Here is a 27,217-nt window from a genome sequence, read left to right as displayed (position 1 = left end):
TATTCCACCTGATTTATGAGTCATGTGTTTGAGTATGTGCTAAATCTCCTGCAGTATTCTATACCCTAAGCACATAGGGATGAGCATGACAATACCAAGTTCTCATAGAACGTGTGTTGAAGAAGTGACAAAATAAAACAAGACAACTTCTACACTGTAAGTACTATCAAAGTAATAGAAGAGGGTGATGTGAAAAACAGTTATTCAGATCACAGAAGACATCTCTCAAGAGGTGACATTTTAATTGAGACCTAATGACAAGGAGCCAGCCATTTGGTGGAGAAAGACCTTTTGGGACAGTAGGAATAATAAGTCCCTAAGTTGGGAAAACCTGAAATGATCAGAGTTCAGTGAGTGGGAGGGAAGCAGTGTAAAGGGTGTGTTCTGATAGGAAAGAGGGGAACAGATCACAGGAGAATTGAAAGGTAAGTGTGGTGGGCAGGATAGAGCCTTCCCCTGACTGTGAGGATGTCTGGCTTTATCCCTGGAACCTTTACGTGGCAGAAGGGATTTTGCAGATGTGATCAAATTTAGAATCTTGAAATTGGGAGATCATGCTGGAGTATCCAGGTGAGTCCAGTGTAATCACAAGACCCTTGTAATGGGGAAGCAGGAGGGTCACACTGAGGGAAAGATGTTAGGATGGTGCCACTGGTGGAAGGATGGAGAGGGGCATTATGCACGCGTATGTTAAGACTGAAGTCAGCCTTTTATAACCTCATCTCAGGAGGGACATCACATCACTTCTGCCTATTTCAGTGCATTACAATCCAGTCACCAGATCCAGTCTGCAGAGGGGGACTGGTTCCCCCTGGGAATGAGTGCTGGGAGGGTAGACTCCTTGACAGCCGTGTTAGAGGCAGCTGACCACAGCACTTAGTGGGCTGTGGCTGGATACTGAGTTGATATCCTTCCCCTACTCTCTCTCTGAACCTCTGCTTCTCTGGGCATGGTGAATTTGCATCTCTGATGACTTGTCCACTTCTAAGCAGTGAGAACAGACTTTGAATACAATGACTTAGATGGATTCAGATTTTCCTACAATCTTATCTTCATATTTTCTAGAAATATTCCACTATTTCCTGGCCTTTTAATGGCATTTCTTGCTATTATTATAACATTTTTTTAAAAGTCATTTAATTCTTTTTTTAATCACTTCAGTGGGATTCTGAGTGGGAGTAGGAATAGGTAATAAATCTGTCGGTTCAGTTTACCTTTTGGAACTAGACAACCTTGTTCTTTGTTTTCAAGGTAGCTTTTCTTACCTTTGATGGAGTTGTTAATATTTTCAAACATAGAATGTTAATGTGATGGAAAAATTGTTCTGTTCCTTCAGAGAGTTATCTTTATATTCCTGTGGCCAGAACTTGTCCCATGTAGGTTTTTGTATTAAACTCTGCTTTGGTTTAATTGATCTGAGAGAAAATGTCAGCTTGATTTCAGGATTTGATAGATTTCACCCCCAATGGTTGAATTCACTTGTTTTGTGAATTGTGGTTTGGTTTTCTGGGCTTCTGAACTATACTAATAATGTGTTTTAGCTTTCTGTCATTTGAAAATAATCAAATGTATGAATCTTTGGGTCTGAACCATGAGATTGTTTGGAAGCCAGTAGAAGGACATAGTAATAATTTTACAATTTTATTTCTATAAATGAATTTTAACATATGTACCCATTTGAATCTAAGGACTTAATAGAGTGAAAATTTGGGAAATAATTTTCTTAGAAAATGAGATTTTACTAGAACTAAACTGCACTCATTTTTAAATTTCATTTTTGAAGCCTAGGATGTGTAGCCTTTCAGGTGATAGGAAAATTTGCTTTGGTACAAGATTAAAATGATTAGTTTTGATTCTGAATTTCATCTGTCCACCTAGGAACCATCTTCCTACATGCAAAGTGTCACAAGATTTTATCTTTCTGACTGAGAGGTATATTTGATTACTCGTGCCTGCAGAGCTGCATATATAATGGCAGCTTTGATTTTCTATTAAAAAATGAATTCACAGTGAAAACTGTTTTCCATAGGAAGATAAACATTTTAGGTAACTGCCAGGAATAAGAGGAATGGTAGCTGTGTTTTATATAAGAGTGGGGGAGGGGCAGTACTGTTTTTCAGAATCTACTACCACTACAGACACACACACTCTTGAGTGCCTTAAAATATCCCAACTGTCTGTGATGGCAGCAGTGCAAGCAGATGACATTTTATGTTGTTATACAAAGCAGAAAAATGGAACCACATTTTAGAGCATAAAAATATATGAAAGTTAAAATATACAATTGAAAAACACATGTCGATGTGTGAAAAAAGGGACAGTTTTGAAGAGGTGTAATAAATAAGAGAAGATGATAAAAGCAGTCCTGGGCTGGTGCCAGAAGCACTTGGTCTGGGACACTGTCATAAATTGCTTAGCTTAAGTGACCTTGCTGTTGCAGAAGTAGGTCAGAATGAAAGGCATTGAAGTCAGAACTTTGGGGGAAAAATGTGAATAATGAAACATCAAGGGACAGAGCGAACTTAAATTTCATGAAATGCTAAAACCTGATCTGTGTATGTGAATTCATTAAAATTATGCTAGACTTCCTTAAAGCTTCTTGTCACCACTTTCAGATTTCAGAATTGTGACATTTTATGGAAAAGGGTCACCTGGTTCAGACAGTAATGTACATCACAAACCTGGACTTGTGGTTTCAGGTAAAATGCCAGGTTCTGAAGACAATGTACATCAGACAGAAAGTATTCCTGTCCTAGAGTCATGTAAGTCATGGAGTTATGCAGCCACAAAGAAGTTTTACACTTATTCATTCAGAGTTCATATGTGTAGTGGTGGTTCTCAGAGTGTGATTTGGAGATTTCTGAGGGTCTCAGACTATTTCAGGGGTTCCACAGTGTCAGAACTGTTTTCATGATAATATTGTGATGCAGTTTGTTTCTTTCACTGAGTTGACATTTGTATTGTTGGGTAAAAGCACTGATGGGTGGTACAGCTGGTGCCATCACACAAATGGAGGCCAGGACACCAAATGATACCAAGTGGTACTAGTTAGTACTACTTAAGGACCACCAATGGGTCCTTATGTTCTTTACCACCATACTCTCACATTAAAAAAAAAAAGGAAAAATGCACTGTTTTAATTTAATTAAGAATGTGTTGATGAAGCAGTGAAAATTATTAGTTGCATTAACCTTAACCTTTGAATACATGTCTTTACTGCAAACCAGCTTTCTGGTTGCCTCCTCAAAAAAAACTCCTGTGAGATTTTGTGATTTGTGAACTGTACCACCTGCTTTTTTCATAAGATACCTTTAGAAACTCTAGGTTTCTAAGATAGTTTATTCAGATTGACTGGTGTTTGGAAGACATTTTTTCCCCCAAATGATCAAAGTGAGTGCTGTTCCAAAGACAACAATAAAATATTGTCATCAATGATAAAGTTCCAGCTTTCGTGCAAATATTAGAATTTAGAAAAACTTGTATCTGCTGTACCATGAGGATTGGCAGTTTCCTGGTGTTTAATTTTTTTTTCCCCAATGAGAGTGGTGGTAGTATTAACAAATGTGATCTTTGTTGTTGTACCATGAAATGGGCGAACATTTGGAAAGTCTGCATAACTCAGTGAAGTAATATTTTCCAGATGGACTAGGGCATGATACCACAAGACCATACGTGGGTAAGAGCCATAGAGAATGCAGAAAGACTGATGACGGTAATGTCATGGAGTGTGGAGGGTTCATCGATATAGCTGCAGAGTTCACTTTGCATCTTACCTCTGAGAAATCACCATCTCTTCAATTCTGGTGTAGTATTGTAGGTTTTTTTCTTTTGCTGCTGTGAACTGTACCACCAAACGACCTGAAAGAATAATTTTAGAGAAGGAAAAGTTTATTAGGGGCTCACAGTTTCAGAGGTCTCAGACCATATGTGGCCAACTCCATTGCTGCAGGCAGAACATCAAGGCATAAGAGTGTGGTGGAGGAAAGTAGCTCAGGATATGGCCACCAGGAAACAGGAAGACAAAACTCAGCTCACAAAATATATACTCCAAAGGCACATCCCCAGGGATCCATCTCCTCCAGTCACCCCCTAGCTACATACAGTTATAACTCAGTTAATCCCTGTGAGGAGATTAATACAATGATTAGGTTAAAACTCTTAAAACCTAATCATTTCACCTCTAAACTTTCTTGCATTGTTTCACACATGAGATTTTGGGGGACACATCATGTGTAAACCACAAGTATCAATGAATATCTCCAGTTAGCTTAAAAGGCCACTAAAATGTGTCTTTCTTTTCCAATTGCAAGTCTGTGTGAGGTCAGATTTTTCTCCATATATTCAATACAAGCAATATACACCAAAAAATTGAATGCAGAAGCAGATAGGACAATTTAGGTCTTTCCTTTTCCGCCAAAAATGAAAAATATTTGCAAATCTGTGAAACAGTGCCACTCTTCTGAAATTTTTATTTTGGAGAATACATTTATTTTTTTATAAACATGTTATTTTAACATTTCATTTTGAATAGATTAATCTAAATATTTCTTGGTTTTGATTTTAATGCTAGAATTACCAATAGATACAATGCATATAAGGACTATGGGTTCTAAGTAAATTTTAAGGAGACCATAATGGTTTGAGAACATTCTTGCCAATAAATAATCAAGCAGCTTATTTCAATTAAGAGACAATTTAAATTTTCTTCTTTACTTCACCAAAATGCATTACACTGAAACTAATTTTTCTCTCCTTTAACAAAATTTCTGGCAAAATCTATAACTTCTAAGGCATTTTCAGTAATTACAAGGCCAGTTTAATACTGCTTTGTCTTTGTATCTGACTTAAATCTCAACCTTTTACTCTCCCTGGTGGCAGTCAGGGGTAGGGAATTGACATGGAGATGGGGCCCCCTGTGTTCTTTTATCTTACACTGCCGCACCCTGGGGAGATGGACTAGTTCATTCTGAAAAGAGATCTACTTTTCTAGTGTGTTGGCTGGGAGAATGAAAAAAAAAATTAAAAAGGGAATGGGAAAGTATTTCTTCCTTAGTTAGCCACCTTATTGTTTCTCCTCAAGCCAACTCTGACTGGCATCCTGACTGGCATCCAACACTGACTGGCAAGTGCCCAAGTACCGTGTCTCTTGTAGGGTGCACAGTTGGAGCAACCCAGAGCCTTTTGCAGTGCTGTTGGCTTGGTCCTCAATAAAGTGGTTCAAGCCCAGCTGCCTTCATTGGGGCCCACTTGACCCCCTGGGAAACTCCTGCATCATTTGTGGACCAAACAATAGTCTGCATAATTGGCAGTCCCTTTTTAAAATTCTGCCCTCTCTCCTAATTTCTTTTCTTCCCTTTATTAGGCACCAAAAACCAACCAACCAGTCTGCTGCCTATACATAGGAGCTGGAGAAGACCTTCTCAGTGTTCTTATCTCTACCCCCATTCTCACTCTTCTTTCCCGTTCTTCTTTTTTCCTATTGCAGTAAGATAATTTTCTTTCATCAGTCTCCCTTCCACATACCCCCTCACACAGAGAAAAGTGGCAGATAAGATGATGGAGGAGAAGATACTGGGTGGCGACATTTAATCCATCTCTTAAGTTTTAAAAAGGTTCATATTTTTATTTCTTGTACGTTTTCCTTGGAGTGTGGAATTTAATTCTTTTTCCTCAGCTTTTAGTGTTAGTTATATATTTTGGGGCAAGAAGAATAAAATTACACTCTCCATTCTCTTGTACCATGATCCCAGGGTCTTACCAGTCACCCAACATTGCAAGAATATTTTTCATCATTCATAATAATTATAATTTTTGAGTATCTATTCTATATGGTCTATTGGGCTAGGAGCTAGGGACAAAGTGGTGACCTCTAGGGACCACTGTCCCTAATTTGTGAATTCATAGATTTTCCCTAATCTATGAATTTCATTACCCATAGGAATAGGTGTCAGCATATAAATGCAACAAGAATACAAAGTCTGATAAGAGTAATGAGCAAAAAGAATAGCTATCAGAATCAGTGGTGGGAGAGTTAATTTTGGTTAGATGGGAATTTGGGGGAGAGTTTATTTGTGTAAGTGGCATTAGAGTTGAGACACAGAATTGAGTGTAGACACACACCTCTGCCACCCCCAACCCGCATCAAGGACATTGCAGATAGGAAAGACCTTGAGAGTGAAGGGACCTTGTAGATTTGAGGACCTAGCCTAAGCTCCTTGTGTTTGGAACTTGGAGTAGAGTGGTTTGAAATCGAATTCTATAGGGGTTACACTATACAGAGCCCCAAAGCTAGTTTGAATTTCCCATTGCATGGACAAGTGTACTCATAATCTTCATGCAATGAAAAGCCATTGAAAGACCTAAATAAGGAAGTGACAACTAATTTATGATTCCTGATGTTTTCCATTGTGAATAAAGTCTGGTTCTTTTCCAGTACACATTTTCCATACAGTCACGTTGGAATGCATTCCGCATTCCCTACCCACATACTAGCTCATCTCAAAATGATGTATTTCCACATTGATTCCAGTAGAATTTGGGACTGTGGGCAAAGGGTCTTTAAACTCTTACAGGGAGATGATAGCAGACAACAATGGTAGCTGCCCTTTCATGGTCTCTGAACTCTATGGGGACTCTTTTTTTTTTAAGAGTCTTTCCATCTAGCTGTGATGCTTTTTTCTGTGTGAGGATTTCGTTCCTCTCTCCTTTAGGAATAGGACACTAGAGTGAAGGCTGCTTCAGGACAGGTCCTGTTTGTGTATATAAATCAACATGTAGATTTTTACCTCACAGTCCTCATTCTGACTGGAAATCACACTGTTATTTTCAACGTGCTCTTTCAATCTTTCCATCATTTGCCACGTGGTATGGTCAAAATATATTCCTGCCTTTTCTGTGTTCGTGTCAGGCTTCCTTAAACCCTGCCGTCCTGCCTTTGTTCAGGTTCTCTGTTTCTGTTTTTGTTTCTGTATTTGTAACTTTGACTGCTTTGAAGAAATGTCAAAGGAGATGGCATTTAGTTGGACCCTCAGAAATACATATTCTCTTTGTGAGCACAGATGGTACCAATTCTGCTCTGATTTTTATCTTTAGGTTTTGTTTGTATCTTACATATATAGAATAGCAGTGGAGGGTAGAGGAGGATTTGGGACTTAAAGTACCATTTATTGGATATTTTCTGTTTCCAGGGGTAGCATGAAGCTCTTGTAATGGCAACTTTATTTAATTCTCACCATAACCCTTTGTAGGTGGTACTGTTGTCATCTGTTCCAAGTACAAGGAAATTAAGGTTTAGAAAGTTAATAAGTTGCCTAAAAGCGAGCAAGGGGCAGAACTGGGAATTAAACTCAGATATTGGTTTTCAAGTCTCCCGGTAAACTATTTTGACACTGTTTTTTAATGTTGTAAGTTCTTTGTGATTCTTTTCCTTCATCCTAGTCCTTTTCCCCATGTGGATAGCAATAACATCCCTAAAACACAGTGGGCCTAAATGCTCATCTTGGGAGCAGCAAGGAAAATAGCAGCTGGGAAGAGTACAGCTTATTTCACAGAGGCCACAGGCTGGTACTGAGAGGAGGAGGAAGCTGCCCGAATCCACCTGGCTGCCGAAAAAAAGAAAGGAGAGCTGGAGGCACCTCGGAAGGCACCTACACTGAGCTGTGACAAGTTCTCTTGGAATTTATTCCCACTGGGGCAGTGTCCTCTTGACTGTGGAATGAAGCCCAATTTGAGTTATGTGTCTCCTCCTCTTTAATGCCTTGCTATTCTTTGTAGTGGGTAAGGACCAAACCTTTTCACATGAACCATCCATCTGCATTTTGGATTATTTTCTTAGGGGGCGAAAACATGTAAACAACTTGCATAACATTTCCAGGAAATCCTAGACCATTTGAGAGCCATCCACGAACTCAGTTAGCCCATAGGCCCTAGATATGCAACTTTCTACCAGATAAGTCATTTCCTTCTTTCTTTAGTTACTAAACAATTTTATTTTAAACCTGTAATTTCAGTGCATGTTTGTTAAAGTGTACGTGTGGGAGGCCAACCTTAAGGGTGACTGAGTTACACTCCTCAGCTGGGTGCTGAGGCGCTCAGTCACAGAAGTGGGTGTGTCTTGCTACAGCCCCATGGGTGAAGCTGTGCTCACCTGTTCCTTAGGCAGAAGATGATTGGCTTATGGATATTATCTTGCTGATGTAGATTGACAGGCATGCCCCACTCAAACCCTATAACAGTTGTGTACATTCCAAAAAGAAACTGAGCTACTGGACATTGACTTGAGGTTTGTCACCAGCCAGTTATCACCAGCTCCCGTGACTGAGGTAGCCAAATAGCTGAGCAACAAATTGACCACACCAGTGACAGAAACTTATGGTAGACAGCAGATAAAAAACCCAAGCCAATTATGCTGAGCTTTAGTGACTAAGACTATATTTACCTTTATGGAAAATTGTTGGAAAGATTATTAAAATAGATTTTTCCAAGGGTATTTGTATTACTGACAGACCTAATTAACTCCTTAAATATGAAAGTAAAGAGAAAAAATGATAAATATCCTGTAGCCTATAAGAATACAACTTATTGCCTCATTAATTATTGCCAACTAATATTTCAGAACTATAATATGCTAAAGTTAATATTCAGGCTTTGAAACAGGTGTATGTCTATTAACCAGATCTAGACAAACTGCTGGTCTCATAATCCCTAAAGTGACTACTTTAAATATTATTCCTTGCTTATTCAATTTCGGCCTTTGTGGCTATGTCTTAAAACTTACAATGTATGGATTTTCTTAATGTTTGACTTAAATTACATCCAACTTCCTTCATGGTCAGATAAGTGCTGATGGAAGGATGAGAACTAAGTAATGGTGTTCTAGAAGACAATGTAATGCATAATGTGAGTAAGCCCTTTGCTCTATGGTTTATAGAGAGGCCTAAATGCCATGGCAATGAAAATGTCTGTTACTATGGCCAAAAACAATGGTCCCAATAAAATTGGGAAAAGATTAAAAATCTTCTGATGAGTGTTTGGCAAGGTAAGAATAATCCAGATTATTGTGTTGACTGTTATGAAGATAATATGTTTTCTACTAATTCTTTTTGTGTTTTAATAGCAGATTGTGATGACCTTGGACCAAGAGCCAAGTGACTGAAAGAAAATTTCCCAGTTACATTCTTTTTTTTATATTAAGAAAGGGGGAATATGTGGGAGGCCAACCTTAAGGGTGACTGAGTTACACTCCCCAGCTGGGTGCTGAGGCGCTCAGTCACAGAAGTGGATGTGTCTTGCTGCAGCCCCATGGGTGAAGCTGTGCTCACCTGTTCCTTTGTAATATAACTCCTTGTCCTGTTTAGTATAGAATCTTCCATGGAAGTGCCTTGTGTGTCCCCTCCTCTTACTGTGCCCTTGGGTGTGGCCTACCCAGGTGTCAGTCAACCTGCTGACAGTGGCCATCATGAAGATAGACTTGGCCCCCTGAAACCTGACCCCTTGCCTCATTTGAATAGCTTCTCCTCCTCAATAAAAGGGGTCAGTGCGTGCTCTCTCTCTCTCTCTTTCTTCGGACCCTTAAGGTCAGAGGAGCCATCACAGCAACCCCAAAGAAAAAAGTATTTGTGTCTCTTGTGTGGTTATTTCGTGCAGCCCAGTTAGCCCAGTTTAACTAGAGTGACCCCTGAGCCTTTTAGTCTCGAGAACAGAAACCTGGCATGTACACTTACAGTGGAGCAGGCCTGTATTACCAGCAGATTGGGAGGCTGAGGAAGGTGGATTATGAGTTCAAAGCCAGCCTCAGAAACTTACCAAAATAAAATATAAAAAGGGTTGGGAATGTAGCTCAGTGTTTAAGCACTCCTGGGTTCAATCCCTGGTGTACATGTAATTGATCTCTACGGGTATGTTGAAAGCTGAGTTCCATGACTTCATTTGTAATACCATCCAATACTGCTTTGATTAAAAAAAAAAAAAAATTTAACATTTCCTAATTCTTTGGTAATTGTTAAAATTTAGATTTATTTTTAAATGCTATATCTGATCATTGTACTATGAGAGGAGTGAAAGATACATGTACAGGTCTTGTGTTGTTTTAAAATAAGACAGCTCATATGCTTCTGGATTGGATAATTCAAGTTTAGTTTTTTTTTTTTTTTTTTAAATCAAATCACTAAGATATTTCCATGTAATACCTTGAATATTTTATCTTGAATGTTGTTCTAGGAACTTTGTTAAATTTTGAGATGAACTTTGTTTTTTAAATTTTGCTAATTTGCTGAGGCTGGCCTTGAATTTGTGATCCTTCTACCTCAGCCTCCCAAGTTACTAGGATCACAGGCATGTGCCACTGCGCCTGGCGAAACATTGCTTTTTAACTGTACTTAAGAACATAAGTGCACTCATAGAGCCTTTAATGCAGAAGGCCCATGGACAAAAGCATGAGAATCTTTGTTGTAACTTGAAAAATTAATTCCAAATTACATGAAATATTCAATTTTTTAAAAAGCTGGAAGTATAGCTCAGTGATGGAGCACTTTCCTAGTAGGTGTGAGGCCTTTGGTTTGATCTCCAGCACTATGAAAAAGACCCCCCCCCAAAAAAAAAAAATGCATTGAGTTGAAGTAAAAATGCCCAACAAAATGAATCTCACAAGCCAAATGAACAGAACTCTTGAAATTCCTATATAAATTAACCTAAATTGTTTTCCTGATTATTAAAAAGTCACTTTGCTCCCTTTCATATTGTATAAGTGAACTGGCTGCTGTCTTGTTAAGAGGTGAGAGTTACTTTACAGTAAATAATTAATCTAGCCTTTTTAAAAAATATTTCTTAGTTGTTGATGGACCTTTATTTTACTTATTTGTATGTGGTGCTGAGAATCCAACCCAGTGTCTCACACATGCTAGGCAAGCGCTCTTCCACTGAGCTACAACCCAGCCAATTAATCCAGCCTTTTAAGTACTACGACAAGTACCTAGAAATTCTGGGTAATTGCAAACATTCTTTAATTCTTATTTTTTGGGGTTAATAATTTTCTGTTTGTTAATAAATAGAAAGTACTAGCTTTATATCTTGTCTGAATTGAAAGTTAGTGTGTTTATTACACTACAACATGACTCCCCTATAGCTCTTACCAAAACAGCAATATATATACGTGTAATTTCTTAGTACTGACAAATGTTCCTTTACATGCATTGCCAAGCTTGAAAAAGAAAATAGGCGGAATCCTATAGTTTCAGAAATGAGTGGTAAATTGAATACTGTTCTGGAAACTGCTTAAGCTCTAGTTATATCTCTGTTGTGGAGACTGGGTTGGGGATGTAGCTCACTCCCCTATAATTTAGGCTGACTAAAGGTAGGGAATTGGTACTGAGACACACATAAAATGGCTTCATTTTCTCATCTCAGAAGGTAAGAAAAATTCTAACTATCTGGTAAGAAAAATTCTAACTATCTGTTAGAGAAGTGACAAAGAAGCTGTTTTGTCTGTTCTTGGGATTGGATGGTAACAGAAAATAGTCTACTGTTGAGAGCCACAGCCGAAGGGGCCCCAGCAAACTTCCAGCTGCCAGCAAACTTCCAGCTGCCGGCTTATGATTGGCTCACAGCGGCCCCAGCAACATCTAGCTGATTGGCTCCTCTGCAGTGATGCTCATTGGGGGACTTCTTTGGCTCTGCCCACACGACCCAGCCAATCGGCCTCAAGAGCAGGAGGAGTGGGGGAGGTTGAGAGGCTTGGGGGAAGCCGGTGGTGGCAGTTGGGCTCTGAGGGTTTTTCCTGAGGAGCTGTTTTGTTTTGCATGTGTGGTTCTAAAAATAAAGTTAGTTTCTTTTGACAAGTGGCTCCTGAATCATGCCCAGCCAGACTGTGGCAGTCTACTTTCAGAATCTGTGATGTGGACTGATTGGAGCATAACTTTGGATGTATATTCTTTTAGAAAATATTTTTATTTGCTTCGGATGAGTGACCTTGAAATCTTACCAGCCACTTGCTAATTTCACAGTGTAAATTAAGCAAATAAAAATATTTTCTAAAAGAATATACAACCAACCCCAGGATGACTCTTAAAAAGCCCCATGAAGGTTGCACTGACAACCCCAAATTATAAAACACTTGAGAAAACAGTTTAACCTCAGTCACAACCTACAGGCCTAGCAAGTACCAAGGTTAAAACCTAAGCACCTTATATAATAGAAGTCTCATACCTTTAACATGTATGTTTAAAATGATATCCATAGTGGGGCGGGGACATAGGGAAGAATGAAGGAACTTTGGTTTGTGTAGAGGGGTGTGAGGGGAGAGGGGTGGGGGTTGTGGGGATAGAAAGGACGGTAGAAAAAGATAGACATTACTCTATATACATGTATGATTACACTAGTGGAGTAACTCTGAACTGTGTACAGCCAGAGGAATGAGAAGTTGTGCTCCATTTGTGTACTATATATCAAAATGCATTCTACTGTAAAATAAATTAATTAATTACAAAACTATAGGAAGGCATAAAAGAAAGCCACAACCATTAGGAAAAAGTACTACTAGAAAGAGAACAAAAATATTCATGAAAGAACCAATTTGAACCATAAGAATAATAACCATAATCATCAAAAAGAAAAACACATGTAACTCTGGATAGATTCCTCAGAGATTAGACACAGTTTAAGAGAAAAACAGTGAATTGGAAGATAGATTTAAGTAAAATTTCCCAGAATGTAGAGATAATAATGTTTGGTAGGATAAAGCAACTCAGTTTTCCATGACATGTGGGTAGGTGGTAGACTGATCCTACAAGCCACATGGGAGAATATATGCCTAACAAGCTTTGTCCTACCAGATATTAAGAGGGTACATAAAAATATAGTAATGGTTTTGACTCAGAGAAAGACAAAGAATTGAACAGCATGGAAAGTCCACATAAACTTGTATGTAGGAGTTTATCTTTAATATATTTTTTAATTTTATTCATTTTGTTTTATTTTAATTTTTGAAACAGGCACTCACTATATTTCCCAGGCTGATCCTCCTGCCTCAGCCTCCAGGTAGCTGGTATTATAGGTACCCAGCTATGTGGGAGTTTTTTTTTTTAATTTTTATTGTTGGTTGTTCAAAACATTACATAGTTCTTGATATATCATATTTCACACTTTGATTCAAGTGGGTTATGAACTCCCATTTTTACCCCGTATACAGATTGCAGAGTCACATCAGTTACACTTCGACTGATTTACATATTGCCATACTAGTGTCTGTTGTATTCTGCTGCCTTGCCTATCCTCTACTATCCCCCCTCTCCTCCCCTCCCCTCCCATCTTCTCTCTCTACCACATCTACTGTAATTCATTTCTCCCCCTTGTTTTTTTCCCTTTCCCCTCACTTCCTCTTACATGTAATTTTGTATAACCATGAGGGTCTCCTTCCATTTCCATGCAATTTCCCTTCTCTCTCCCTTTCCCTCCCACCTCTCGTCCCTGTTTAATGTTAATCTTCTTCTCATGCTCTTCCTCCCTACTCTGTTCTTAGTTACTCTCCTTATATCAAAGAAGACATTTGGCATTTGTTTTTCAGGGATTGGCTAGCTTCACTTAGCATAATCTGCTCTAATGCCATTCATTTCCCTGCAAATTTTATGATTTTGTCATTTTTTATTGCTGCATAGTACTCCATTGTGTATAAATTTCACATTGTTTTTTATCCATTCGTCTATTGAAGGGCATCTGGGTTGGTTCCACAGTCTAGCTATTGTGAATTGTGCTGCTATGAACATCGATATAGCAGTGTCCCTGTAGTATGCTCTTTTTAGGTCTTTAGGGAATAGACCGAGAAGGGGAATAGCTGGGTCAAATGGTGGTTCCATTCCCAGCTTTCCAAGAAATCTTCATATTGCTTTCCAAATTGGCTGCACCAATTTGCAGTCCCACCAGCAATGTACAAGTGTACCCTTTTCCCCATATCCTCGCCAGCACTTGTTGTTTGACTTCATAATGGCTGCCAATCTTACTGGAGTGAGATGGTATCTTAGGGTGGTTTTGATTTGCATTTCTCTGACTGCTAGAGATGGTGAGCATTTTTTCATGTACTTGTTGATTGATTGTATGTCCTCCTCTGAGAAGTGTCTGTTCAGGTCCTTGGCCCATTTGTTGATTGGGTTATTTGTTATCTTATTGTCTAATTTTTTGAGTTCTTTGTATACTCTGGATATTAGGGCTCTGTCTGAAGTGTGAGGAGTAAAAATTTGTTCCCAGGATGTAGGCTCCCTATTTACCTCTTATTGTTTCTCTTGCTGAGAAAAAACTTTTTAGTTTGAGTAAGTCCCATTTGTTGATTCTAGTTATTAACTCTTGTGCTATGGGTGTCCTATTAAGGAATTCGGAGCCCGACCCCACAGTACGTAGATTGTAGCCAACTTTTTCTTCTATCAGACGCAGAGTCTCTGATTTGATATCAAGCTCCTTGATCCATTTTGAGTTAACTTTTGTGCATGGTGAGAGAAAGGGATTCAGTTTCATTTTGTTGCATATGGATTTCCAGTTTTTCCAGCACCATTTGTTGAAGATGCTATCCTTCTTCCATTGCATGCTTTTAGCCCCTTTATGAAATATAAGATAGTTGTAGTTTTGTGGATTGGTTTCTGTGTCCTCTATTCTGTACCATTGGTCCACCTGCCTGTTTTGGTACCAGTACCATGCTGTTTTTGTTACTATTGCTCTGTAGTATAGTTTGAAGTCTGGTATCGCTATACCGCCTGATTCATTCTTCCTGCTTAGAATTGCTTTTGCTATTCTGGGTCTTTTATTTTTCCATATTAATTTCATGATTGCTTTATCTATTTCCACAAGAAATGCCGTTGGGATTTTGATTGGCATTGCATTAAACCTATAGAGAACTTTTGGTAATATCGCCATTTTGATGATGTTAGTTCTGCCTATCCATGAACAGGGTGTATTTTTCCATCTTCTAAGATCTTCTATTTCTCTTTAGGGTTCTGTAGTTTTCATTGTATAAGTCTTTCACCTCTTTTGTTAGGTTGATTCCCAAGTATTTCATTTTATTTTATTTTTTTTGAGTATATTGTGAATGGAGTGGTTGTCCTCATTTCCATTTCTGAAGATTTGTCGCTGATATACAGGAATGCCTTTAATTTTTGCGTGTTGATTTTATATCCTGCCACTTTGCTGAATTCATTTATTAGCTCTAATAGTTTCTTTGTAGACCCTTTTGGGTCTGCTAGGTATAGAATCATGTCACCTGCAAATAATGATAATTTAAGTTCTTCTTTTCCTATTTTTATGCCTTTAATTTCTTTCATCTGTCTAATTGCTCTGGCCAGTGTTTCGAGAACTATGTTGAACAGAAGTGGTGATAGAGGGCATCCCTGTCTTGTTCCAGATTTTAGAGGGAATGTCTTCAATTTTTCTCCATTCAGAATGATGCTAGCCTGAGGCTTAGCATAGATAGCTTTTACAATATTGAGGTATGTTCCTGTTATCCCTAGTTTTTCTAATGTTTTGAACATAAAGGGATGCTGTACTTTGTCGAATGCTTTTTCTTCATCTATCGAGATGATCATATGGTTCTTATCTTTAAGTCTATTGATGTGGTGAATAACATTTATTGATTTCCATATATTGAACCATCCTTGCATCCCAGGGATGAATCCTACTTGATCATGGTGCACAATTTTTTTGATGTGTTTTTTGTATCTGATTCGCCAGAATTTTATTGAGGATTTTTGCATCTAGGTTCATTAGAGATATTGGTCTGTATTTTTCTTTCTTTGAAGTGTCTTTGTCTGGTTTCGTAATCAGGGTGATGTTGGCCTCATAGAATGAATTTGGAAGTTCTCCCTCTTTTTCTATTTCCTGAAATAGCTTGACAAGTATTGGTATTAGTTCTTCTTTAAAGGTTTTGTAAAATTCTGCTGTATACTCATCCGGTCCTGGGCTTTTCTTAGTTGGTAGTCTTTTGATGGCTTCTTCTATTTCCTCAATTGATATTGGTCTGTTTAGGTTGTCTATATCCTCCTGACTCAATCTGGGCAGATCACATGACTTAAGAAATTTATCGATGCCTTCACCAACTTTTATTTTATTGGAGTATAAGGATTCAAAATAATTTCTGATTATCTTCTGTATTTCTGAAGTGTCTGTTGTGATATTGCCGTTTTCATCCCGTATGCTAGTAATTTGAGTTCTCTCTCTTCTTTGTTAGCATGGCTAAGGGTCTGTTGATCTTATTTATTTTTTCAAAGAATCAACTTTTAGTTTTGTCATTTTTTTCAATTGTTTCTTTTGTTTAGATTTCATTAATTTCAGCTCTGATTTTAATTATTTCTTGCCTTCTACTTATTTTGCTGCTGTTTTGTTCTTCTTTTTCTAGGATTTTGAAATGAAGTGTGCGATCATTTATTTGTTGGTTTTCTCTTTTTTTAAGGAATGAACTCCAAGCAATGAATTTTCCTCTTAGAACTGCTTTCATTGTGTCCCATAGATTCCGATATGTTGTGTCTGTGTTTTCATTTATCTCTAAGAATTTTTTAATTTCCTCCTTGATGTCTTCTATAACCCATTGATCATTCAGTAACCTATTGTTCATTCTCCAAGTGATGCATGATTTTTCCTTCCTTCTTTTATCGTTGATTTCCAGTTTCATTCCATTATGATCAGATAGGATGCATAGTATTATCTCTACTCCTTTATAATGTCTAAGAGTTGCCCTGTGACATAATATATGATCTATTTTTGAGAAGGATCTATGTGCTGCTGAGAAAAAAGTGTAACTGCTTGATGTTGGGTGGTATATTCTTTATATGTCAATTAAGTCTAGGTTATTAATTGTATTATTGAGTTCTATCGTTTCTTTATTCAACTTTTGTTTGAAAGATCTGTCCAGTGGTGAGAGAGGTGTGTTGAAGTCTCCCATAATTATTGTATGGTGGTCTATTAGACTCTTGAACTTGAGAAGAGTTTGTTTGATGAACATACCTGCACCATTGTTTGGGGCATATATATTTATGATTGTTATGTCTTGTTGGTGTATGGTTGCCTTGAGCAGTATGTAGTGTCCCTCTTTATCCCTTTTGATTAACTTTGTCTTGAAATCTATTTTATTTGATATGAGTATGGACACTTCTGCTTGTTTCCGAAGTCCATATGAGTGATATGATTTTTCCCAACCTTTCACCTTCAGTCTATGTATGTTTTTTCTTATCAAATGCGTCTCCTGTAGGCAGCACATTGTTGGATCTTTTTTTTTTTTTTTTTTTTTTTGATCTATTCTACTAGCCTCTGTCTCTGAATTGGTGAGTTTAAGCCATTAACATTTAGGGTTATTATTGAGATATGGATTGTTCTTTCAGCCATATTTGTGTATTTATGTTACTTAACATGGTTTGTTTTTCCTCTTTGATTATTTTTTCCCTTTACTGTACTTCCTCCCACTGTTGGTTTTCATTGTTATTTTCCATTTCCTCTTCCTGTAATGTTTTGTCGAGGATGTTTTGAAGAGATGGTTTTCTAGATGCAAATTCTCTTAGCTTTTGTTTATCGTGGAAGGTTTTAATTTCATCTTCCATCCTGAAGCTTAATTTTGCTGGATACAGAATTCTTGGTTGGAACCCATTTTCTTTCAGCGTTTGAAATATGTTGTTCCAGGATCTTCTAGCTTTCAGAGTCTGTGTTGAGAGATCAGCTGTTATCCTGATTGGTTTACCCCTAAATGTAATCTGCTTCCTTTCTCTTGTAGCTTTTAAAATTCTCTCCTTATTCTGTATGTTGGGCATCTTCATTATAGTGTGTCTAGGTGTGGATCTCTTATGATTTTGCACATTCGGCGTCCTGTAGGCTTCTAGGATTTGGGATTCTGTCTCATTCTTCAATTCTGGGAAGTTTTCTCTTATTATTTCGTTGAATAGATTGCTCCTTCCTTTGGTTTGGAGCTCTGTACCTTCCTGTATCCCAGTGACTCTTAAGTTTGGTCTCTTTTTATGTTATCCCATATTTCTTGGATGTTCTGCTCATGGTTTCTTAACAGTCTCGCTGAGCTGTCTATGTTCTTTTCAAGTTGAAATACTTTGTCTTCATTGTGTGATGTTCTATCTTCTAAGTGTTCTACTCTGCTGGTAGTATTCTTATTTGAGTTTTTAATTTGGTTTATTGCTTCCTGCATTTCTAGGATTTCTGTTTGTTTTTTATAACCTCTATCTCCCTGTATAGTTGATCTTTTGCTTCTTGGATTTGTTTATGTAATTCATTGTAGAAGTGATCTTTCATTGTCTGATTTTGCTGTCTAATGTCTTCCTTGAGACTCCAGATCATCTGAAGCATGTATATCCTGAATTATTTGTCTGACATCCATCTGCTGCAGATATTACCTCTTGTAAAGTTGAGTTGACCTGCATTGCTTGTGGTACTTTCTTTCCTTGTCTTTTCATACTGCTCGCGTGCTGAGGGCCATTGCCAAGTAGGAATGACGCATCGAAATTTCCTTGCCAGCGTACCCCATGTTAAATGGACTTGCCTTGGAATTTCGCTGTTGACATAGCATGTAAGGTGACCTTGCTCAAGGATCAGGCGGATCCGGGTTTAGAGCTGATCAGGTTTGAGGAAGTATCCCGTTCCTTGGGTTTAGGGCGTTCCCGGTTTAAGACAAGTTTAAGGCGTTCCTGGTTTAAGGCAATATGGGTTTTAGGGAAGTTGGAGGTTGAAGATTATTGCTGCTGGAAATAGGGCGTTCCTGCTGCCTGAGCTCCCGTTGAGTTCTCGAGAGATTCAGAAAGTATTGGAGAAAAAAGCCTCGTGGAGTAGGTGAATTGGGCGGCAGCAGAAATTGGATTTCCCTAGAACATGTGTAGAGGCCGGTGTGAGTTTGGGAATAAAGAAATGCTGTTTGAATCTACTAAGCTGTGAGTGGCTCGTGATCTTGTGCCCAGTCAAGACATTGGCACTCGCGTTTCTTTCTGCTTGGTGAATCTGTTGTGTTATTGAATTATCCCCGTATATATTTATATTGCTCTTGTATAGTTGCAAAGTCTCCCTTGCAGGCGCGGGTGGCGGCTGGGCCCCTCCTCCAATAGGGTTGATCTGTCTACCACGCTGGCGGGCCGCTGGGCCTGTTCTCCAGGTTGCAGGTCTGCCTACCTTGCAGGCGCAGGCAGCGGCTGTGCCCCTCCTCCAATTTGGGTGATCTATTAACTAGGCTGACAGGCCGCTGGGCCCCTTCTCCGGGTCGCGTGGTCTGCCTACCTTGCGGGCGGCAGCTGGGCCCTTCCTCCAATTGGGGTGATGTGTCTACCACGCCAGTGGGCCGCCGGGCCTGTTCTGCCGGTCAGTTGCAGGTCTGCCTACCTTGCAGGCGCGGGCGGCGACTCTGCCCCTCCTCCAATTGGGGTCATGTGTCTACCACGCCGGCGGGCCGCTGGGCCTGTCTGTGTGGGAGTTTTAAATAAATAATAAGTGGAGAAGATTAAATGGTGCTATAAAGTTAGAACCTCTCATGGATGCAAGTTCAGTATACACAGTATAACTATAATACTTTGAAGAAATCACAGGACACCCTCTTATATTAGGATTGAGAATGTTCTTTTAAGAAATGAAATCTAGTCTGGTGCATTTGTTCGTGCCTGTAATTTCACCTACTCAGGAGGCTGAGGAAGAGGATCACAAGTTTGAGGTCAGTATCTGCAATTTAGTGAGGCCCTGTCCTCTCCTTCACCAAAATGGGATGTGGGAGGTCAGTAGTAGAGTGCCCTAGGTTCACTTCCAAGTACAGCAAAAGAAACAAAAAAAATGGACAACCATGAAGAAAAATCTAGATATATTTGGCTACTTTAAATTAACTTCTGTTTGCCCAGGGCCAATATATTTAAGATGGGATAAACAATTGGCAAATAGTGCAAACAAATGTAATGGTAGATACAATGGAAGTTTTTAAAAATTTATTTTTTATTGGAAATGCACAATTTATGTGTTACAGTGTCATAATTCAATATATGTGTACAATGTGTCATGACCAAATCAGGATAGCTAATATTTTCCTCTCATTTATTAAGCATGTTTTTACTTGTATGTACGTGGTACAGTGTGACATTTGGATGCATGCATAAAATATGTTTCTACTCAGTAATCCTTTAGAGTGATATGCCAAACTGATGCATTGATGTTCTCCAGGGGGTATTTTGGAGACCCAAGTTCTTTCCATGTGGTGCTTTGCTGTCTCCTAGTGTCTTGTTGTAATCTGCATTTAGGTGGTGTAAGGAGAAGAGCATGGAGGAAAAGCATACTGTTTTATGTTTGTTTGTGTTTGTTTTTGTTTGCTTTAAAGGCCTTAGCCTGGAAGTGCCATTGGAACTTACACTTAACCTTTCATTCTAGACAACAATAATCCCAGGCACTAACTGAGTTGCAGGAAGAGGGGGAAAGAATGAGCATTATAGGACATGTAGCCCTTGACTAAGCAGCCATGTTCCAGCTGTGATTCTGTTATTGTGGAGGGGAGAATGATATATAGTAAATCCATTGTGTGGTTTCATGTCATAGCCAACTGCCAGTCTGATAGCACCAAGTGTTGGTAAAGGTATAGGGGAACAGAAAACAGTGAACTCCTGTACACATCTATCCTGGTGCAGGAATCTTGTAAAAGGATATTCAATAGCAACAATGTAGAAACAACTGTATTGGCTTTAGGTCAAATTGTGGATACGCAAACACTGTTAATTATTATGGTAGAATGTTATTCAACTATTCAAATGAATCAACTAGTTCTACATGTGCTAGTGTAGATATATCAATATAATATTGAGTGAAAATCTAGTGGTAAAGGAAATAATTCCCCTCTCCGCCTCTCCGCCTCTCCGCCTCGCTTCTTTCTCCCCAGCTGTCTCTCCTCCCAAGCTCAGTCTCTAAATTTAGATCTCAATTTCTTTCCCCCACCCCGCCCGCTCTCCTGTGTGTCTGGCACCCAGACCGCGCGGCCCTGAGGCGCCGCCTCCCCTCCCCCAACCCGCACCCCCTCCCCGGGGGTCCCGAAGGCCGCTGCTGCCGCCGCCGCAGCCGCCGCCGCCTCCCGCGGAGCACCATAGAGCAGACTCTTCACCGCGCGAATGAGCCGCCGAATTATATGAAACAGCTGATAAGATGAGTGACAATTTAAAATCCAAGTGATCCGAGAACAGGCACTGAGCTACGACCCGCTGAATTCAAACTCCCGGTCACCTGCTTCCCGCAGACAAACAGCTATGACTCGGCATTAATTCATCCGGCTGAAACAACTGGTCAGCCCTTCTCATCATACGAAGGTAAATGCCTACCGAGCCTTCATAAGTAGTGGCCACAGGTTTGAAACGGGGCTTGGGAGAGAAGGACCCACCCGTTGAATTGGTCGCCCGGCAAAGGGAAACGACGTCATCAAACTGCTGCGGAGGAGATAACTTCGTGGAAACAGGTGTGTGATCCCATAGCCTTGCCTCTCCACACATCGGGAAAACCTTAAGGGCCCCTCCCAGCTCTCCCGTAAGGGCCCCTCCCAGCTCTCCCATGAGTGCTACAGCCAGCCCGAGGGAATCAGAGGTGGTGCGGGACCCGCGGAGCGGAACTACCGCTCCCACCAGGGCTGACTGCTGAGGTCTCTTGCACCAGCTACGGGGAAGTGGATACCGGAGGGCAAGTAAAATCCGCTGAGGATTCTCAGCCCCAAGCTCTACAAACTTAGGGTCTGAGGGAATGGCAAACTGGAAGAGTGTGCCCAGTCGTTCATGAAAACAGGGCTCCCGGGAGCAGCAGACTTGGCATGTAGCCAGTATTGTGGTGAGAGGGGCCTGGCTAGAGAAAAAGTGGGAAGTGACTAGACACAAGAGGAGGCCCTAGACACTCAGGATTGGAGACTCGCCCAGTCTGGGAGGAGCTGCTGCACAGTGATTGGTTCCCGCGTATTGACAGGAGAAACTTGACCTGGTGGGCACAGCGCCATCTACTGGAAGAGAAGTTAATCAAACTCTATGATGGCATTTATTAGGTTGTTTTTTTTTTAATTTTTTTTTCTCTTTTTCTTTTCTCTTTTTTTTTTGATTTGGATTTTTCTTTCATTTTCATTTTTTTCTCTCTTGTTTTATTAATTTTTAATCTTTTTTACAAAATTTTTTTAAATTTTTTTTCTACTAATTTTAATTTAAATTTTTTTTTAATTATTAGAATTATTTTATTTTTTTTAAATTTTTTTCTTTTTTAGTTCCTATTCTTTTTCTTCTTTAGTCTTTTCATTTTTCTTATCCCCCCTTTTTTCCTTGAATTCTACCTGCCTACTCTCATTCTCTTTAGAGACTTCTTCCCTTCCCTTCAAATACCTTTCCTCCCAAGCATCAAATTAATCTATAGGAGTAAACAGTAACTCAGCAGTCAAACAGAACAAGAAGCAACATGAGCAGCTTCAAAAAACAAGGAAGAAAAGGAGTACAAACAATGCAGGACAGCCTAAATATTCAGGAGGACCTAGAGTCATCAGAAAAATGGTCATATAAAGAACTCAAGGAACACCTAAGACAGATGGAATGGAACCTTAAAGAGGATACAAGACAGCAAATTCAAGCAGCGAAAGAACACATTGAGAATGCATTTCATAAAAAGATAAAAGAAGAAGTTAAGCATCTTTATCAGGAGATAGAGATTATAAAAAATAATCAAACAATAATTCTAGAAATGAAGGAAATGATAAACCAAATTAAAAACTCAATTGAGAGTATCACTAACAGAGTGGAGCAAGTAGAAACCAGAACGTCAGATAATGAAGACAAAATATACCATCTTGAAAAGAGTCTAGCCAACTCAGAAAGGCTGGTAAAAAATCACGAGAAAAACATCCAAGAGTTATGGGATAACATAAAAAAACCAAACTTATGAGTCATCGGGATAGAAGAAGGTACAGAGATTCACACCAAGGGAATGAGAAGCCTGCTGAATGAAATAATTACAGAAAACTTTCCAGAAATAAAAAAGGAAACAGATATACAAATTGAAGATGCATACAGGACACCGAGCACACAAAATCACAGTAGACCCACGCCAAGGAAAAAAAAAAAAAAAAAGGAAATAATGCCATGTATGTGCATCAAAGAAATAAATAATAGTCTATATTGTTCATAGATGTTTATGTTTAAAATCCAAATATCCACCAATTTCTTTTGTAGAATATGTCTAGCAATTCAGCATGATTCTTTTAAGGAAGGAATGGAAGTCTGGGTCTTTAGCAATATCACTAATGATAAAATATAATGAGCTTATCTGAAGCAAATATGCCAGGTTAATGTGTTTGACTTTGATGCTATGTGTGCAGGTGTTTATCATATTTTCTTTTTTAAAAACGTTTAAAGTGTATCAATAACAGGATATTAATCAATAAGGCATTTCAAAAAATTTTAAAGAGTGATGTACTATATACTGTGTGTGCTTTAGGGCCTCACTAAATTACTTGAGGTTGGCCCCAAACTTGTGATCCTCCTGCTTCAACCTCCCAAGTTACTGGGATTACAGGCATGTGCCACAGAGTTGAGCTACTAAAAACTTGTTGATAAATTTAGAATGCATGAATACTGATTTCACATGATAAGTATAGATCTACAGCAATATGAAGTCAAAATTTATCATTAAAGACAGAAGCAAAACCAGGATATGAATTTTACTACTTTTTTGGTAGTTATTAGCCATATGAAAATTAACTACAAGAGAGAGGTTAAGCATATCAAATTGGAAAGGAATATGTGTCATTTGTATTGTTCTTTCTGTCCTCTTTTTTTTTTTAGGTTTCAATTTCCTCTTTATTGTCCCATTTTTCTTTTGACTTCCAATATTTTTCTTTTGGAGAAAGATTAAATTATTATTTTTTAAAAAGAGTCCAGCCATTACATGTAAAAAAAATTATTTTTACACAATATAGTATGTGAATGCCAGCTCTCTTGGCTGTGATTGCGTCTTGTGGGTTTTGTTTATTTAATAAAGAATTATTAAATTATTTATTAAATAAAGAAAAAATCAGAATTCCCCTCACACCCACTTCCATTTTTTAAATAAAGTAGATGGTGTATAAGTGTTCATACAAGTGTTAATTCCAGATTGGTTACTATTGATTAACATAATAGAGATTCAAACTACTAAGCAGTTATTTGCACTGCTTTTTATACTTAGAAACTGGGAAAAGGATTATAGCTTTGATTTATTTAACATAAAATAATTAAAAAAAAACATGGTGGAGTTTTTCAGTGTAAATACCTCTACACATCGTTGACAGGTTTAGTACGAATGACTGTGTTGGGAGTGGTTTCTAAGTCCTATTCATACTCTGACTATGAGAGCTTCATTTAAGAAAGTTGTGTATAACTAAAATTAGATCACTGACACCAAATTCCCTTACTAAAAATAAAAGTTTTAGTAGATATATAAATGAAGGTAACTATAATTTTCTTATAAGAACTGGTTCCACATAGAAATGATTTTCATTTTAACTGACTTTTTCTAATTCCACTGTAACTATAGAAAACAAATTCTTATATAGAAAACATATGCACTGTTTAATACAGCATAATAATATATGTAGATTTTGAAATGTCCTCTTAATAGTATATTTTAAATATTTCAGCATGTCATTATTTTAGGAGCTTTCTGTGAAGCAGGTATGTCTTTCTGTCTTCTCTCCAGACATCTTTTTCCCTAACTCCTTTCCTCCCTGAATTCCTTCCCTTATTCATCATGCTCACCAGAGAAAAGTGAAGCACACTGTTATCATTACATGGTTGGATCTGCTGTGGGAAATATATAGTCAAAAATAAATGAGATTTTTGCCTTCCATTTAATAATAGATGTTGATAATTAAGCTGCCTCTTTGGTTATACATCTGTCTACTGGATTTTAAAATGTTCCTACTCAGGGCAATTTGCCAAGCTATATTAGTGAATTTTTCTGGACTACAAAGGAAAATTATAGAGAGTGTAATGTAAAGCTAGGCTATGTTTTCCAACAGGAAAGCTAGTAGCCACATGTGAGTATTTCAATTTTAATTAATCCAAATGACATAAAATTAAAAATTCAGTTTCCCAAGTACACTAGTCCCAGTTCAAGTGATCAATAGCCATGTGGTTCGTAGCTACCCACGTTGCACAAGTAGCTATAGAGCATTTCAGCCTCACAACAAGTTTTGTTGGCCAGCCTTGAATGGTATCTATAGGTGATACCTGTTTGTTTTATTTATCTTATTAGAATTTTAAAATGATTTTTCCCTGGATATTATAAATACTAATACTAATTTTTAGAAACAAGGAATAGCTCAAAATTATTCATGAGTATATATATATATATATATATATATATATATATATATATATATATATATTTTTTTTTTTTTACTTTCCTCCCAACTTAATTTTTAAGATTTTAAGACTAGTGAAATAAATCATGTATCAACCTGGAATTGCCAGCATTTTGCAATTCTCAACATTTAGAAAATTCTTGATAATAGTACAAAGTCCAGGGATGGGGACGTGAGGATGTAGGCTATTATCTTACTTGGTGCTTACCCAGAAGATGATGGAGGAGGAACTGTTTGTTTTTATAAGACACTCAAAAGAAACAGAGTCAGTTTCTTTGGGGAATATAATTTTAAGGTATAATTACAGTATTAATCCAGGAAAAGTGGGAACCATCAGAAAGAAGAGATAAGGGAGAAGGATGGAGAGGAGCCAGCATGATCCTTTTAGTTGTTGGGGACCTTCACTATTCCTTGCCATCTCTCTCCTGAGTCCTTTCCGTGCCCTGTGTACAGGTCACTTTCACTCAGCACTGAAAGCAGCCAGTGAGGAACACAGGCTCTCGACATATTAGTCTGAGAGGCAGGAAAGTGGGTGATTAAGAACTCTGACAGGGAGCCAGATGGCTGGATCTTGAGAGTCCAGTTCTGGGTTTTACTGTCTGTGAGAGTGTAGCAAGTTATTTAACTCTGTTTATCTGTAAAGTGAGACAATCTTACTATCTTCCTCTTCCTCTTCATGTTCCCATGATGGTTAAGGAATGAAGATATAAACTCATTAAAGACTATATTGTTAGTATTGCTAACAACTGTTACATAGGTAATATGGCACATGGTAAGTGACCAATAAGTATACACTTCTATTTTATTATATCAGGGAAGAAGATATTTAAACAAGTAATTGCAGTAAAGCTGGATGAGTTTTATAGTAGGCTAAGTTCAGTGTTCCATGATCGTATATGTCAAGGTGACCTAATTCTTGACAATTATTTAACCAAATTTAGCTTAGCTTTTAGTTTGGCTGTTTTTTGTTTCAAACTATACTTTCATAGTTTCTTAAATCAGATTTTATTCTTTTTATGGTTTGCGTTCTTTAAAATTTGTTTATTACCCCAATGTGATAAATGTTTGAAGGCTCCAAGATATTAAGTAAAAATGTTGTCCTGATCATTCTGGTAATATCATAACTGTCACAGTTCTTTCCCGGATGCTTTACATTATATACCAGGTTGCCAAAAACGTAATAGAATCCTCTCTTAGCAATAGCCTCTGGCTAATCAAAATAAAATCTATCTTCCAGACTTTTACAGGGGAGTTTGGTTAGCTTCGAGTATAATTAAAGAGTATATTATTTGATACCTATTAAAGACAGGAAATTGTGAGGTGCAACTGGTTTTCATATATTGTGGGACAGTTTTATTTAACTACATATAGAAGCTGCTAAAGTGAGTTTTCAAGTAAAAAATATGTAAGAGCTGAAATAGATTAAACTTAAGTACCAACAGGACACCTTTATTGAAGCATCATTTACTTCTCACTTTCTAGTATGAGATTTTCTTAAGGAACTCAGTTTGCCTCATGTAGCATTAAAATCGATTCTTGCTTTTGTGTTTCTTGGGTCACAATGATAGGAAATGAAGGGCTAAATTCCTTTTAATTAACATAAGTTACATGTTTTGTAATATGGAGAAGGTTATTTAAACTAACTAGTTGTGAGAAATGTCTCTAGTTATGAGGAATCTCTTTGTTTCATTGAAATCTGAATTTGGGGTAAATGTTAGGGAGTTTCAAAAATAAATGAGCAATAGGTAACAGGAACAGAGTGCTTGGTAAGGTGTTTCTGGACTTGATATCCAGGTATGCACCACACCAATTGCTGCTTCTTGGTGGCTCCTGTGTGCCAACCTGTCATAGTGTCACTGCTACTTATTGCTTTGTTTT

General features: G+C 38.1%; 1 protein-coding gene across 5 annotated transcripts in view; it reads left to right on the top strand.

Moving 5' to 3' along the window:
* The window catches only part of MPP7 (MAGUK p55 scaffold protein 7), a 258,247-nt gene that overhangs the window by 134,040 nt on the left and 96,990 nt on the right, over positions 1-27,217 (top strand). The window lies entirely within an intron of this gene.

The sequence above is a fragment of the Spermophilus citellus genome (assembly GCF_964194105.1).
Source record: "Spermophilus citellus genome assembly, chromosome: 6".
NCBI lineage: Eukaryota > Metazoa > Chordata > Mammalia > Rodentia > Sciuridae > Spermophilus > Spermophilus citellus.
The sequence above is the reverse complement of the archived record's forward strand: the minus strand, read 5'-3'. Positions and strand labels throughout refer to the sequence as shown.